At 37.4% G+C, this 16,196-nt stretch overlaps 1 protein-coding gene across 2 annotated transcripts in view; it reads right to left on the reverse strand.

Moving 5' to 3' along the window:
* Positions 1–16,196, reverse strand: part of NKAIN3 (sodium/potassium transporting ATPase interacting 3) — a 561,579-nt gene that overhangs the window by 158,414 nt on the left and 386,969 nt on the right. The window lies entirely within an intron of this gene.

The raw sequence follows: 16,196 nt of genomic DNA on the forward strand, positions 1-16,196 counted from the left end.
GCTACCTTTTCCCCCAGAGCATAAGATTGGCAATCAAGCTGTGGGGCAGTTCTCCTGACCCTTATTTCAACTGTCCTCAGGTGTTAGTCTCCTATTATGTTACTTTACATTCCACAAATGAGTGCAGTTCTTTTATGTCTGAGAATGGGCACTGATGAAGGGATGGGTACTTGAATATTGTTTGACTGAAACGCAATAATGAAAGTCTGTAAGTCTGTAAATGTATCTCACGATGATTCATTAAAATAAAAAATAAAATTAAAAAATTAAAAAACATAAAAATCTTTGTAAAATAAAAAAAGGAGTAAGCAGAACAATTTCTATTTTGTTTCCTAGATTTCTTTCTTTAATCCTTGAGTCATTCAACAATTATTTAATTAATGCCACCTTTTAAAGTTATACTCTAGTTGCTAAGATCATATAGAATTGAATGAGAATTGTTAGTTAACAGTGATTTAAACATATATGTATGAATATATGTACACATATATGTGTATACTATATGTGTATATTTTATTTCTCTTGTCAAATCTCTGAAATATTACAAAAGGCTTAATAAAAATGTATATTTCAAGATCTACACTGTCTCTGTTTTGGGATACCTGACCAGCTGAAGAACCAAGCCAAATATTAAGAAATGACTCAGAAGAGGTTTGAGTTGGCTGTCTTTGTTTGCTTTTGGTCTTTTTGGGATAAGGCACTGCCTTACCAACCTGTTGTACTATATATCTGGCCCTGTGTTAACAGTTTTTGAGTATTTCTTCCTTCAAATTTTATAAATGAGCTTATGACTGAGGAGTGTAAAACATTTGAATAAAGTCACAAGATGTCACAAAGTCACAGAGACTAAGGCAAAAAATTAACAAGGAAAAACAAATGAAGTGCTGGGGAAAAATAGGTATCTTAATAACAGTAATATTTCTAGAAAAAAAGTATCATTCATGGGCTGGAGAGATAGTACCATAGGTAGGGCACTTGCCTTACATGCTATAGACCCAGGTTCAAGCCCAGACACCACATATGTTTTCCTGAGCCCTACCAGAAGTTATTCCTAGGGCCAGAGGTAAGCTGTGAGCACCACCAGGTGTGTCCACCCTCAAAAAAACCAAAAAGAATATTCATATTAATAAAAAACAGAGAAAAGACTGTTACCATGGCGTCAGACTAAGGTTTCATTAAAATGGGCATCATAAGATTCAATGATAGAACATATTACTGACCTTAATTCCAAGTATAACATCAAAAAATAATAAAATGGAAAAATTAGAGGAAATGTATTTTTGGTGGGTATTAAAATATCATGTAAACAGAAAGTTCATTTATATATCTTAAGTAACCTCTAAGCATCACCAGGTGTGTCCCAAAATCAACAACATAGAAGTTACAGAAAAGAATGAATAAGTGTGTGAACCATTCACATGTCTTCTAGGGGAGAACTGTCTGTTTCTCTCTTCCTGTGTTTGAATAGTGCTGTAGGCTTGTTGTCGAGTAAAAAAGGAATCCTTATCCTCTGTATGTCTAGTTCAATCTCTACGGGGAACAATATGGGGATTATAGATATTTTGAAATAGAGGAGTGGGTCGCTGATTGGAAAATTATTTCAAAAGTCTTTTAAGAATGGCTGTCAGGTGGAAAAAAATACATGTCCATTAACTGTCCAGCACACTGAATAAAAATTGATAAATATCAGATTAAATCATCAAGCCAAGCTCACAAATGAACATAGGGATGATGTAAACTTGCAGAGTGAGGAAACCAATCACATACGAAACATTGAGAAATAAAACACCTCTGACTTCAGCTATATTAGATGTTGAAGATTATGGTATCAATATAAAGATAATGTTAAAATGATTAGACAAATTTGCTTCATAGAATACCTAGTGAAACATGACCAATTGAGGATATTATGAGGTGATACAATTGCCTGACTTAGTTATCTGTGATTTCGGTAATATATTTTTAATAAATCATGCTAATGAGTGTATGTAATATTTGCATGGAAGAGTCAATTAAATTTAGTAGCTCCATCATGAAGCAATATGCTAGTCCCCAAAGTCTTGAAAATAATGAGTTCCTTTGGAGTATATTATCCTAATGGTGATCATTCCCATTCTACTCAGAATGAAAGAAATGAAATATTGGTACAAATGGAGGCAATTATTAATGTCGACAATTTGACCCAGTACAAAGTACCTGAGGTTTTATATTTAATTCTTGTTATAATATTGCTTCAATCAAGTATTTATTGATAACTGTGGGTCTTCATAAGTCATTATTAAAAAATACTTATAAATCAATGTGAAACAAGCCAAAATTTACAGAAGACAATTCTGTAAACAAAACTTAAATGTTGCTAAGCAGATTCTGGAAAACTATGCAATAGATAAATTAAAATCAACTATTCAGGATTTTAAGAGATGCAACTATGAATAGTTATCATTTGCATTGTGACAATTTATGAGTCATTTGAAATGCTGGTTCATGATCTCTGAATGACAAAACATAAACCATTTAGAAAAACTACAAAAAACAATTGGTCCAGTAATTGAAATTCATCGCTGGTAATAGAAATAAAACACTTATTAGTGTGATCATAAAATATTCTTTCATAGGAAATTTTCATTTTTATGCATGTTATCTATATAAAAATATCTTTCAAGGTCATAATAACCATGTATTTGTTCCCTAAATGTCCATAAATTTCATAATATAGTATTTCCCCTATATATTTGACACCCTTTGTTCATTTTTCTAAATATTGTAATTGTGTACTCTCTTCTTTTAGATAGAATTTTTTGTTGTTTTTGGGCCACATGCAGCTGTGCTTAGGGATCACTCCTGGCAGGCTCTGAGAAACATATGGTGTGCTGGGGATTGAACCCATGTCGGTCATGTGCAAGGCAAATGCTCTTCCCATTGTAGGGCATTTGCCCTACCCACAGTCCCTTAGATAGAATTTTTATAATAAAATAATACCACTGATGTTAATTTAGAAGTTATATTTTATATCAAACAAATTTTAGATGATATATTCAAACTCCAAAATTAGTATATGTAACTAGAACAAAAGTGGAAATGGAATAACTTTAATTTGTTCTTCTTGATTGACTCAACTCATAGCATTCTTTGGCTGCAGGCTCTTGAAAGAATATTGTGGGGAATTATGAAGAGGAGTTAAGTATGACTACTACCTGAAGATGCTTATAATCTAGACATGAAGACAGGTAAGCAAAAAAATATTTCATCAGGCAAACAACAATGGAAAAGCTATAGAAGAGCACATAAACAAAGAGGACCACGGTTGATCTTCAGGGTAGTGGAATTTAAAAAAATAGATCTATCCATGGTTGCTGCAGCTTTGTACACCATGTGCCCAAAGGGACAAGGGGAAACCATCGCATTCCACCCCGTAGTTAATGCTTTGGAACTGCAACAGAAACATTGAGCCAAGATAAAAGGGAGGTGTCAGGAAGAAGTACATTTGAATTTGGGAAAATGTGCAGCATCTCAATTAGTAAAGAAGCGTAGAAAGTCAGCCTGTTTCCCCTCTGGCTCATTTCCAACTTATGGAAGCAGGGTTCTAGAGACTCATTGGGAAAAAAGCTAATTTGAGTAGCTAAACTGATTGCCCCTTTCATATCACTTTTCCCATATAGGACTCGACTGTCTCTGACTCTCCATGTTTAGGATCCTCTATTTACTCAATGCTGAAACTAGGATTTTACTTTGACTTTAAATAGACTGAACAGAGGAATGATAGTAAATCATGGATCAGTGGGAATTCTTACTTGGTCTACATTTCACTGCCCGCCAAGTTTTTCAGCTGTCAGTTCATCTGAAAACGAATAGACCCCCTGTGTTTCTGTGCCCATAAAACATATAATGACTAAATTTGAGACTTTTCTAATTGAGAGTTAGAAAGCATGACTAAAGCATACATGGCACTAGAAACTGTTAGATCCAGGCTGTGCATTTGGGACAAATGTGTGTAGTAAAGAGGTTAACATCAAACACCAACCAAACTGAGACTCTGTTGGTTTGGTGCCATGTTTTAAAATGCCCAGATGGCCAAATTTTAACATCTATTGCATCATGAGTCAAATCAAGAGAAAAGATTTTAGGGTCCAAAAATGATGGTAGTACTGTGATAAAAAGCTTACAACCTAAGCAACACATGGGGATTAATAAAAGGTAAATCTGGCAGAATTCAATGCTGACCTTCAACAAAATAATTTAGTATTTAACAACCTGAGCAAACCACAGATGGGATTAGAGGAGAAAATACTATGTATATTTTTATAGCTATGATAAAGTATCAAAAGGCGAACTAACATTTAGAAATAGTTTGTTTCTGGCCAAGAATATTCTGGAATGGTTAGAGTCCATAAAGTAAACAGATGGAAGACAATAGTATAAAAATGAAATAATTTTTAGTTTGGAAAATGTGGTCTGATGATGATTTATTTCATTTTTGCCTTTAACAGAGAAAACCTAACATCTTCAAACAAAATAAGAACAACCAAATTACAATACAAAATGTTTGATTATTGTTTACAAAATGTGCTAGCATAAATTTCAAATATTTTAACTGGATAAACATAGCATGAGCCTCAGATAATATATCTGATAATTTAATACAGAACTTGTTTTTTCACCTTCATATTTTTCCCCAAAGGTGATGATTAAAAAGTTATTCAAGGGCTGGAGCAATAGCACAGCGGGTAGGGTGTTTGCCTTGCATGAAGCCGAACCGGGTTCGATTCCCAGCATCCCATATGGTCCCCTGAGCATCCCCAGGGGTAATTCCTGAGTGCAGAGGCAGGAGTAAACCCTGTGCATCGCTGGGTGTGACCCAAAAAGAAAAAAAAATTCAATGTGTAAGTAACACATCTACCAAACTGACCATTCTGATTGAAGTAGAAGGAGATCATGTATATTTCTAGGAGTCTGTCTGACATTACACAATTCATAATACACTTGTACAATTAAAGAAATATACATTCTTAGGTGATTCAAGGCACCAATGTACTGGAAAGATCTTAGTTTTCGGATTCCTTGTCTAGATTTTTATTTTCCTGATTCCCTGCGTAGTCTCCCTAAATTATCAAGCAACTTTAAATCAAATAAGATTGCTTAAAATAGTTCTTCTCTATTAACCCCTCCTTCCATATTTCCTAAGTAAATTGTTGTGACATAATGAATACATGGTTATAGCCTAAATTATCTATAGTCATTTTGATATTTTTCAGCCTGGGACACACCTGGCAGTGTTCATGGTTTACTCCTGGCTTTCTTCCCAGGGATCACTCTTGTCAGGGCTCAAGGGATCACACATATGTGGTACAGCAGATGCATGCCAGGTTGACTGCCTGCAAAGCGAGAGCCTTACCTGCAATACTATCTCTCTGGCCTAAGTCATTCTAAATTTTAAAGTCAGCATTGAGCAATTAAATAGATTTAAAAATTCTTGTTTTAAAAATCAATATTCTAAGCAGTAAGTCATAAGTTACTTATTTCCAATGCACAGAATTTAATCTTTCTGTGGTATTTTATCACAAAGACTAGAATGTGGGAATGTCTTGAGCATAATTTTGGGAATGGCAAAAACAACTAAACAAGCTTAACAGTCTTATTTTCATGAGACCAAATGACTGGAAAAAGATGAATAAATCTTAGAAAGAGGTTAGGCTTTTGAAGAACTTTAGCTCTTTGGTTCCACTAACACTCTTTTTTTCTTTTCTTCTCATGCCTAAACACATGAAGGAAAAAAGTAGATTTAGGAGATACAGATATTTGGAAGCACAAGATATTGTAGGGTAAGGGTATCTAATTATTTAATCAGCATATCTAAAACCATTTTTTATTAGCACTAATTATATTAATTTTTTTCCAAACCCAGTGATGCTCGGGGGCTACTTTGTCTCCATGATCAGGGGTTATTTGGGGCGGATCTTAGAAACCTTGCAGTGCCAGGACCAAACACAGCCTCCTGAAGCAAAGCCTGTCCGTAAAGCTCTCTCTCTGGCCTCAGCACTAATTCCACTCTGAAGGGCAGCAGCAATTAAAGTTGTTTTTAATTGGTCATTATTCATGGTTTAATACAAAGTCTCAATGTAATTGATTTAGAATTAAAAGTATAATCACGCTGCTGATGGGCGAGGTGGTGACCAATACTTTGGAGAGGCATGAAACTGCACTCCTAAAGCACACGGCTGTGTAAATGGATATCACCTCAGTAAAATAATCTTAAAAGTATATTGACAGAGAAAACTAGCAATTATACTTTTAAAAATAATGCAATATGTTATGCTAATTTACTGAGCGTTGTTTGATTTTTGTTTTTCACAAAATCACTTGCAAGTCTATATAAAATTAATTTTCAACAAAAGTTAAACAGGTTGTTTCCAGATTCTGACTATTGTGAATAGTGTTGCAATGAAAATAGGAGTGCAGATGGTGTTTCTGCTGTGTGTCTTTGGACCCCCAGGGTATATTCCCAGAAGTGGTATTGCTAGGCCAAATGGGAGCTTAATTTTAGTTTTTTGAGGAGTGTCCATATTGTTTTCCAGAAAGGCTAGCCCAATTGCCATTCCCACCAACAATGAAGGAGACTCCCTTTCTCCCCACATCCGCATCAGCTCTGGTTGCTCTTAATCTTTGGGATGTGTGCCAGTCTCTGCGGTGTGAGATGATATCTCATTGTTTTGATCTGCATCTCTCTGATGATTAGTGATCAAGATCAACTTTTCATGTGCCCTTTGGTCATGTGACTTTTTGAGAAAGTTTCTGCTCATTTCTTCTCCCTATTTTTTCTGCTGGGCTTGGATATTTTTTCCTTATAAACTTCTACCAGTTAATATCAAAATATGCATTCTGCATATCAAATATGCCACAGGGAGCTTGCCAGGCTCTGCCATGCAAGGTACGTATCAATAAGTTGCATAATTTTGTTTTACCTTTTTTAAAGATTTTTTATTGAATCACTGTGAGATAGACCCTTGCAGAGCTGTTCATGATTAAGTTTCAGGCACAGAGTGTTCCAATACCCATCCTTCCACCAGTGTACATTTCCCAACACCAGTGTCCCCAGGTTCCCTCCAATTGCCCCCATCCCCCACACCCTGCCTGCCTCTATGATATTAACCTCTTATCAGCAGGTTTTAGGGGGAATAGCCTTTCCCATTCCCTTGGCTGTCTTTGTATCTTGGTCCCTGTATCTTTTGAGGTGCAGAAGCCTCTTGGTTTCATGTAGTCCCAGTTGTTTATCTTTGCTTCCACTTGATTGGTCAATGGTGTTTTATCTTTGAAGATACCTTTAGCTTCAATATTGTGAAGGGCTTTGCTTGCATTTCCTTTCATGTACCTATTGGTCATGTTGGGTCTTTAATCCATTTTGATCTGACTTTTGTGCATGGTTTTAGATAGAGGTCTGAGTCCATTTTTTTTTTCTTTTTGCATGTAGCTGTCCAGTTCTTGAGAACTGGATAAAGAAACCATGGTACATCTACACAGTGGAATACTACACAGCTGTTAAGAAAATGAAGTCATGTTGTTGAATAAAATGAATCAGAAAGAGAGGGACGGATATAAAATCACTACATTCATTTTATATATATATAAAAATATACATAGTAGAAGACTAAAATCTATGGCCAGGGAAAACAGAGATTAGGAGGACAGGTCAGTGGTTGGAATCAACCATAAGTGTGTGTGTGTTGGAGATGAGGGTGGAGAGTAAGGAGGATAGGTAAGATAGAGAAGGAACCAGGATGACAATAATAGCTGGAAATTATCACAATGGACAAGAACTGAGTGTTAAAAGTAGGTAAAGGGATATACCAAATAACCTCTGACTATCTGTATTACAAACCACAATTACCAAAAGGAGAGAGAGACAGAGAGACAGAGAGACAGAGGACAGAAACAGAAAGAGAGACAGAGAGACAGAGAGGCAAAGGGACAGAGAGAGACAGAGAGATAGAGAGACAAAGAGACAGAGGGACAGAGAGACAGACTGAGAGACAGAGAGACAGAGAGAGAAGAAAAGCACCTGCTATAGAGGCAGGCAGGGTGTAGGGGATGGGGGCAATTGGAGGGAACCTGGGGACACTGGTGTTGGGAAATGTACACTGGTGGAGGGATGGGTATTGGAACACTCTGTGCCTGAAACTTAATCATGAACAGCTCTGCAAGGGTCTATCTCACAGTGATTCAATAAAAAATCTTTAAAAAAAAGTAAAACAAAATTATGCAACTTATTGATACGTACCTTGCATGGCAGAGCCTGGCAAGCTCCCTGTGGCATATTTGATATGCAGAATGCAGTAACAATAACGGGTCTTATTCCCCTGACTCCGAAAGTGCCTCCAATATGGCACCGTTTTGAAGGACGAGTGAGGAGAGGCTGCTAAAATCTTAGGGCTGGGACAATGAATACGTTACTGGTACCCGCTGGAGCAAATAGATGAACAATGGGATGACAGTGGTACAGTGATACAGTGATTGATATCTTAAAATATTTTTGGTGAACTTGTTTTTACCATAGTTTGTGAATTTTTTTTTTGAGGTGGGGGATGACATCTGACCATGCTCAGGTCTTACTAATTGCTCTGTGATCAGAGATCACTCTTGGTGGTGTTCAGTGTTGGCTGCATATAAAGCAAGTGCATTACTTGTACTATATCTCCAGCCCCAATGGGTTTATATCCACAATTAGGTGAGCAGATAGAAAATGCAGAGATATAGTTGTTCACAACTAGTTGTCCTAGGCTAATTTTCATTCTTAAAATAGACAAGTATAAATATAAACAACTAATAAGTGACAGTAATGACTAAACCATGGCCCACAACAGTAGTTATTAATGCACTGATATAAAACATAAAGGAAGTTTTCAGGGCATGCTGTACAGTTTCATCTCTTTACTATTTTTTTTTTATACTCAGGACTTACTCCTGGCTCTGTGCTCTGGAATCATTTCTGGAGAGCCATAAGTGGTGCCAGTGTTCCACCTTGTCTCTCTGTCTCTTCAGTACTTTTTCCAATTATTTACATCTCTTAAATATAAAAGAAGGGGCATACTCCCCTCGCTTGCAATTAAAGTTAACTTTATTGTTAAATACACTGAATCAAAATTATTTGATGTTATGTAGCCAAGGGGCTGGAGCGATAGCACAGCGGTTAGGCATTCGCCTTTCACGCGGCCGACCCGAATTCGATTCCTCCACCCCTCTTGGAGAGTCCGGCAAGCTACCGAGAGTATTGAGCCGGCGTGGCAGAGTCTGGCAAGCTACCCTGCGTATTGGATATGCCAAAAACAGTAACAATAAGTCTCTCAATGAGAGACATTACTGGTGCCCGCTTGAGCAAATGGATGAGCAACGGGATGTAGCCAAGAGTTGAAATCTACCAACCTGCTATTTAACTGGAAAAAAGCAAGGTCCTTCATTTGTTTGTACACAATATTTGTCTACCAACACCTCAGAAAAAGCAAGCATGATATTAGGACACATAAAGATAAAACATCTAAACTGAAAGGATTTTGTGTTCTCTGTGCTGCAGGGACCACAGTGGAGCCAGACAATTTAGTCACTCTGTACAAGGAAAGAGAATGGACTCATACACAAAAGATGAATTCATGTCAGTTGTGAAACACCTCAGCGTTTCCTCATTCAGATTAGAGTAAGTTCTTGAGTGGATCGTGAAAACTCTTTAGTTAAAGGTCTGTTATTGAAAGCAAGATTTAAGAAAAATATTTAATGTACTTAAAGTGCTAACAGGCACTATAAGATGAAAATAAAACCCATGGACTTCATCTCTGGAAAAATGGGAACTTTTAACAATCATTTTAATTTCGCTGTTTCTATTTTCTTAACACATCCTAGTTTTTGTTGATTTAATTCATTATTTTTGATCCAATAAATTATCATACTTGTGTTTAAGATGAATAAAGTAGTATCACTCCTATTAAAATAAACAAGAAAATCATTAAGAGTCTTTAAAAAGGCTAGGGTTGGAGGAAAGTTTACACTTTTAAGCAGGAAAATAAACATGTGAGATGACTGAAAACAGGAGGCAGAGTAATGAAGATAACTGTGGACGAGAATACCACACAGTGGAAATCACATATGCAAAGTCCCAAGATAAGTATATTTTTGGCTGAAGCAAAGTGGGAAAGTCATGATTTACAGAAGGAGAATAAGGAGGTTACAGGGAGGGCAATATGGGAGTATTTCAATGCACCACAATGCGGCTCATAGGACGTGCCGCTCTCTCCAAGTGGCACAGAGAGCCATGTACTCTACTGGGTCAAACCCAGCTAAGGTCTGATCTGTTCCAAAAGGATTAACCAGGCTACAGTTTTGAAAATGGATTAAAGAAAGACAGGGAGGAATAAATTCAGGTCCAGTTTTTTTCCATTTATTCTCTACTAAAGTAGAAATGAAGCAATTTAGCAATTTAATTTTACATTTATTGTATTTTTTTGAGTCTTTCTAGGAAACATGTAACAAAGTATACTATAGACATGGACTCTGTAAATTATATGACTAAAATTAACCCTGAGAAATAATCTCCATGACAATACCTCAATAAGATAGCTTCCCAGTAAATGTTTTCAGGCATATATGAATCGGCTTGTGTCAAAACACTTATCATCATCATCATCATCATCATCATTATCATCATCATCATCATCATCATCATCATCATCATCATCATCATCATCATCGTCCAGCTGATCGTCGAATTTCTCAAGCAGTCTCAGTAAGGTCTCCATTCGTCCTAGCCCTGAGATTTTAGAAGCCTCTCTTTAGCCCTTCCCAACGATGCCGCATTGGAGGCTCTTTCAGGGTCAGGAGAATGAGAGCCAGCATTGTTACTGGTTTGGGCATATGAATACACCATGGGGAGTTTGTGAGGCTCTCCCACGTGGTCAGGAAACTCTTGGTAGCTTGCCAGGTTCTCCCAGAGGGAGAACTAGGTTATAATCTTCGAAGCAGAGCACTTTCGGGAGCTTGGTTTTAAGTCTCTGGGTGTTGGCTGTTGGTGGGATTACACGGCACCGGGGGCAGTCCCTGGGTGTGACCACCTAGCTACTGGAGAATGGAAATCTGGGCAGAAGAGGCCCAGTCCCGATTAGAGCAGGCTTGGAGGTCTCATCCCCGGTTCTCAAAACACTTCTAGTAAATAAAATTCAGTTTTATATAATATACAGTCTAATGCTTTCCAGGTGTCTCGTTTGGAATTTCCCTTCTTATAATATAACAGATTACAATTCTCCATTCTGTAAGTGAAAATACACGTTCTTCATTTTCCCTCCACTCCCGTTTCCTTTAATCTTATCTCCCAACTCTCTCCACCTACACTTCATATCTCTTCTCTGTCTCTGTCTCTCTCTCTCTCTTTTGCATGTGCATGCTTTCAGCCTCCTGTTTTATGAGAACTGAAGGAAAGGTTACATGTTGACTAAAAAAATACAATTTCTAATTCCAGAGTATACTAATCACACTGGAATATAGTAATGATGTTTGTGCAATCTGTTTGTCTTCAGGATAAATTAAATAGCAGATGAAGACTTTCCTTTAGCTCCTAGTAAAAAATGATCTCTTTTAAGTGCAAGATATAATTGGAATCATTGTGACCATATTATTCTTTTCTCATTAAAAATGGTGAATTAATACAATCCCTTACTATGATTTTTAGTTCAGCAAAATGGTGTATGTTGCTTTTAGATAAGAATCTTCAGGGAGTTTTGAGTCATTAATTTCCAGTCAGGAAAAAAATCTGCTCTGAATACACACAAAAAAATCAGTTTAATCCAGACTCAGGTCTACTCTTAGATTATTATTACAATGAATGACCTTTAAGGAAAAAGTTCTGACAGTAGTTTAAAAGAAATGTAACAATAAATTTCAATGCAGTTGAAATTTCATTGAAATTTTTTTCAATTTCATTGAAAAATTTACTTATGTCTTAAGTCACAGTAGTGACCGAGTTAGATATTTGACTGAAAGTTTACCATCCCATTATGTATAAAAAATCAGTAGATGAGTTTCCATTTTGAATATATATGTATATGTACATATATATATATCACGAATCACAAATCACAAACTCTCGTTGATTGTCGATTTCTCCAGCGGGCTCAGTAACCTCTCCATTCGTCCTATCCCTGAGATTTTAGAAGCCCCTCTCCACTCAGCTGTCCCTACGATGCAGCATTGGAGGCTCTTTCAGGGTTAGGGGAATGAGATCCAGCTTGTTACTGGCTTTAGCATATGGATACACCATGGGAAGCTTGCAAGGCTGTCCCATGTGGGCATGAAACTCTCAGTAGCTTGCTAGTTTCCAGAGGGAGAAGCAGGTTATAATATATCGCTTCTGGGGGCTTGCTTTTAAGTCTCTGGATGTTGACTGTTGATGGGATTACAGACACTTGGGTTCTTCTGCCAGTATCTTCATGCGTGAGGCTTGTCTGAACATGTGGAGAGGGGCCTTAAGCATGGCTGTATCTAGGTTCCGGTGGTCTTTGGCTGCCGGGAGCTCTGCTAGGGGCAGGAAGGGAAGCTGGAGCCCATCCCCTCCGAGGGGCCCCGGGGAAGACAGTCAGGCATGCGGGCAAGAGACTCTCTGCCATATATATATATATATATATATATATATATATATATATGAACTATAGCACAGTGGGTAAGGTGTTTGCCTTGCATTCGACCGACCCGGGTTCAATTCCTCCATCCCTCTCAGAGAGCCTGGCAAGCTACTCAGAGTATTTCACCCACACAGTGGAGCCTGGCAAGCTCCCCATGGCATATCTGATATGCCAAAAACAGTAACAAATCTCAAAATGGAGACATTATTGGTGCCCACTGGAGCAAATTGATAAACAATGGGACTACAGTGCTACGGTTAGGTGGAGCCAGAAAGTTTTTTTGTTTTCTTATATCAAATGCATATGTTTTCTTGTATCAAATAGTCACCAATTCATTGCTGCTTGATGTGCATATTTTTATTGAAACTTATTTAGAAAGATGTGAGGGGAGAATGAGAGAGAAGTGTATGTTCAAGAGAGAAAACAGGTTTCTCCAAGGTAGAATGAGGTAAGCAAAGAAACATAGAAAGAAGTGAGATATGTGTTCACAAGAAAACTTGGGCTTAAAGAACAAGCCTATATATGTTTTCTTACATCAAATAGTCTCTAATTCATTGTTGTTTGATGTACATATTTTTAGCTTGAAATGTAAATTTTTGTTCGTTCCCTGCTGAGCTCGGGCTTACTTCTGGCTCAGTGCTCAGGGATCACTCCTGGTAGTCCATATGCAGTGCTAGAGATCAAACCAGCTCAGCTGCATGCAAGACAAGAACCTTATCCACTCTATTAAGTCTATCACCAGAATACTCTGAATTTTGATCTTTTACCAGAATAGGCATATCTCCATAGAAAGTCTAAAGAGTTTCTTAATCATTCTTATCTTATACAGCCTTGATCAGTTCCTCCTATTGTCACAGAACTTTGTATAAGTTCATAAAGCTTCACTAATAATGGTGTTTTCTAATCACTTAATTAGTTGCCTCTATTTTAAACTCAATTACAATTTCTACAATTGAAAGGGCTGAATCACATCATCTTATAGTATATGACAGATGGTTCATTGTAACTAGATGATAAATAATAGGAAGAAAGTTTTAGGGAAATATGGAGAGGAACAGCTTGGGGGAATGAGATAGAAAACCATATACAGTGAACCAGACAATAAAGTTTTGACATAATAACAATGAAATGTGATGAGATGATTTATCAATAGATGCAGAATAGTATAAAAAAGAATATTGGGTATCTATAAAAATGGAATCCAAAATGCTAATGCCTAGTAGCACTGTAGCACTGTCTTCCCGTTGTTCATCAATTTGCTTGAGTGGGCAGCAGTAACATCTCCATTGTGACACTTGTTGTTGCTGTTTTTGGCATATGGAATACACCATGGGTAGCTTGCCAGGCTCTGCCGTGTGGGCAGGATACTCTTGGTCGCTTGCCGGGCTCTCCAAGAGGGACAAAGAAATCGAACCTGGATTGGCAGCACACAAGGTAAACGCCCTACACTCTGTGCTATCGTTCCAGTCCTATAATAACAGAAGCAGTAGTTATTTGGCAATATTTCAAAATTGGGCCAGCAGTCAAAAGTGGATGAATTTAATAATAAGCCATGGAACCTAAGAGGGAAGCTAAAGAGCAACTCCTTGTCTGTCGTCACCCTCGACTCTTTGTTGCATACTTGTTAGCTTTGTGGTCGTGAGGATTTTCTGGACTCCTCATTTATATTTTTATTTAATTTTTTTTGTCTTAGAATATATATTTTTTAATTTTTATTTTTTTTATTAATGAGTCACCGTGAGAGTGCAGTTACAGAGTTTCGTGTCTGTGTTACAGTCATACAATATGAGTACCCATCCTTCACCCAGTGCCCATTCTCCTCGATGGATGGGCCCAGGGTCCCTCCCTCCCTCCCCTCCTGTGCTATCCGACCCCCTCCCCCCGGTCACCCCCCCACCCCGAGGATTCAGTAATTGCCTGCTGTATGACCCTTATAACACTTAAAATAGTTGTGATTAAACACTGCAGTCTCTGCCTTTACTTATTTTTTGACATCACAAATTATATTTAAATTTTTTAAATTCACTCTTTTTGGTTTTGTTGTTTTGTCTGTTTCAGTTTTGGTTCAGAGCCTCAATCAGAGATGTTCAGGGGTAATTTCTAGATCTGTATGCAGGAATCACTTCTGGTGGCAGAGCTTGTGGGACCATATGGGATGCCAGGGATCGAACCTGGGTCATTTATGTGCAAGTCAAGATACCTACCGCAGTAATAAAAATAAAATAAATAAAATTGGTGAGCTAAATTACCTCCAAACTTCCTGCAGAGTTGAAGAGCCCCTGAAATTATAGCTAAAGCTATATAATGTAATAGGAAATATAACTGACATTACCTAAGACGAAGGTGAGGTGAGATAGAAAGATGCTCGGGTCTTTCTTGAACCTTTCTATGGTGCATCTGAGTGGGTGATAGCAGTTAACTAAAAGAATGTGGTGGAGAACAAGAAGCCTAGAAAGAAAGACAAGTTCACTTTGATGCTAGCTGCATTGGAAATCCATGAAGAGTCTGCCGTTATATAAATGAGTCCAGGGCTCACAGTAGAGTCAGGGATGGGTATAGATCTGGCAGACATCAATATGGCATTAGTGAAAATTAGTGGAGTAAAAGAAATTGCTGATTTTTGAATGAGAACAGAAGGCCAAGGATGGAATACTGGTTGGTCCTAATTTAAGGAATGACAGGGAACAGAACTTGTAAACAAAACTAAGGAATAAACATTAGATAAATGAAAAGTAAATCAGGAGTGAGAAGTTATCATTAACCAACAGAAGGGGTTTGAAGAGTCAGGAAATGGCAATCAATGCTGAACCCTGCAAACAAACAATCCTCTGCTATAATTTGTTTTTCCTGCAGCTGATTACAGAACACATATCTAAGTCTTTCTGTGGAATGGAAATCTCTCATACATTTTTTTTTCTAATCCTTTTCCAGGTAAATTCATTATGTTCTTTTCTGCTTGCAAACACATAATCTTTGTTCTAATATCATTTCCTTGTGTGTGAAGAAAAAAAATATTTTCCCCATTGCTCTTTAAATTGGACCATTTTTGTAGGTCATGTTTTTACTTGAGTCCCTACTTGAGTCCCTAAAGTTCATGGTGGTTTGAATGCAACAATGAGCCTAGTGCCTATGTGTCCTGCAATATAATTTTTAATGTACTTTAAGTAAAAAATGATGTATGTTCCTTTAGCTATGGAATCTGGGTTGGCTCCTGAGCTTGTTCTGAGGAGTAGGACGAATAGTGAGCATGGAAGATCCGAGGCTAAACTCTAGGTGGACTTGAAAGGATGTTTTTCCTCCTTTTCCTTGTAATCCTAAAATGACTTGAAGAAAACGTATGGCATGGAATTCTGAAGGAAGTCAGATAACATACAGAAAAATGTTTAAGGTCTAGTCCATAATAGACCAGCTATATGCAGTACAGTCCTAGAACATGGAAAGAACCTCACTAAGTTGAATGGAGTGTCCTACTAACCTTAGGATGACCAAAGATTCATGAATAATTCCCAGTCAGAAGGCCTGCTATCTGACTTCTATACTCAT

Source organism: Sorex araneus, chromosome 2, assembly GCF_027595985.1.
Source record: "Sorex araneus isolate mSorAra2 chromosome 2, mSorAra2.pri, whole genome shotgun sequence".
Taxonomy (NCBI): Eukaryota; Metazoa; Chordata; class Mammalia; order Eulipotyphla; family Soricidae; genus Sorex; species Sorex araneus.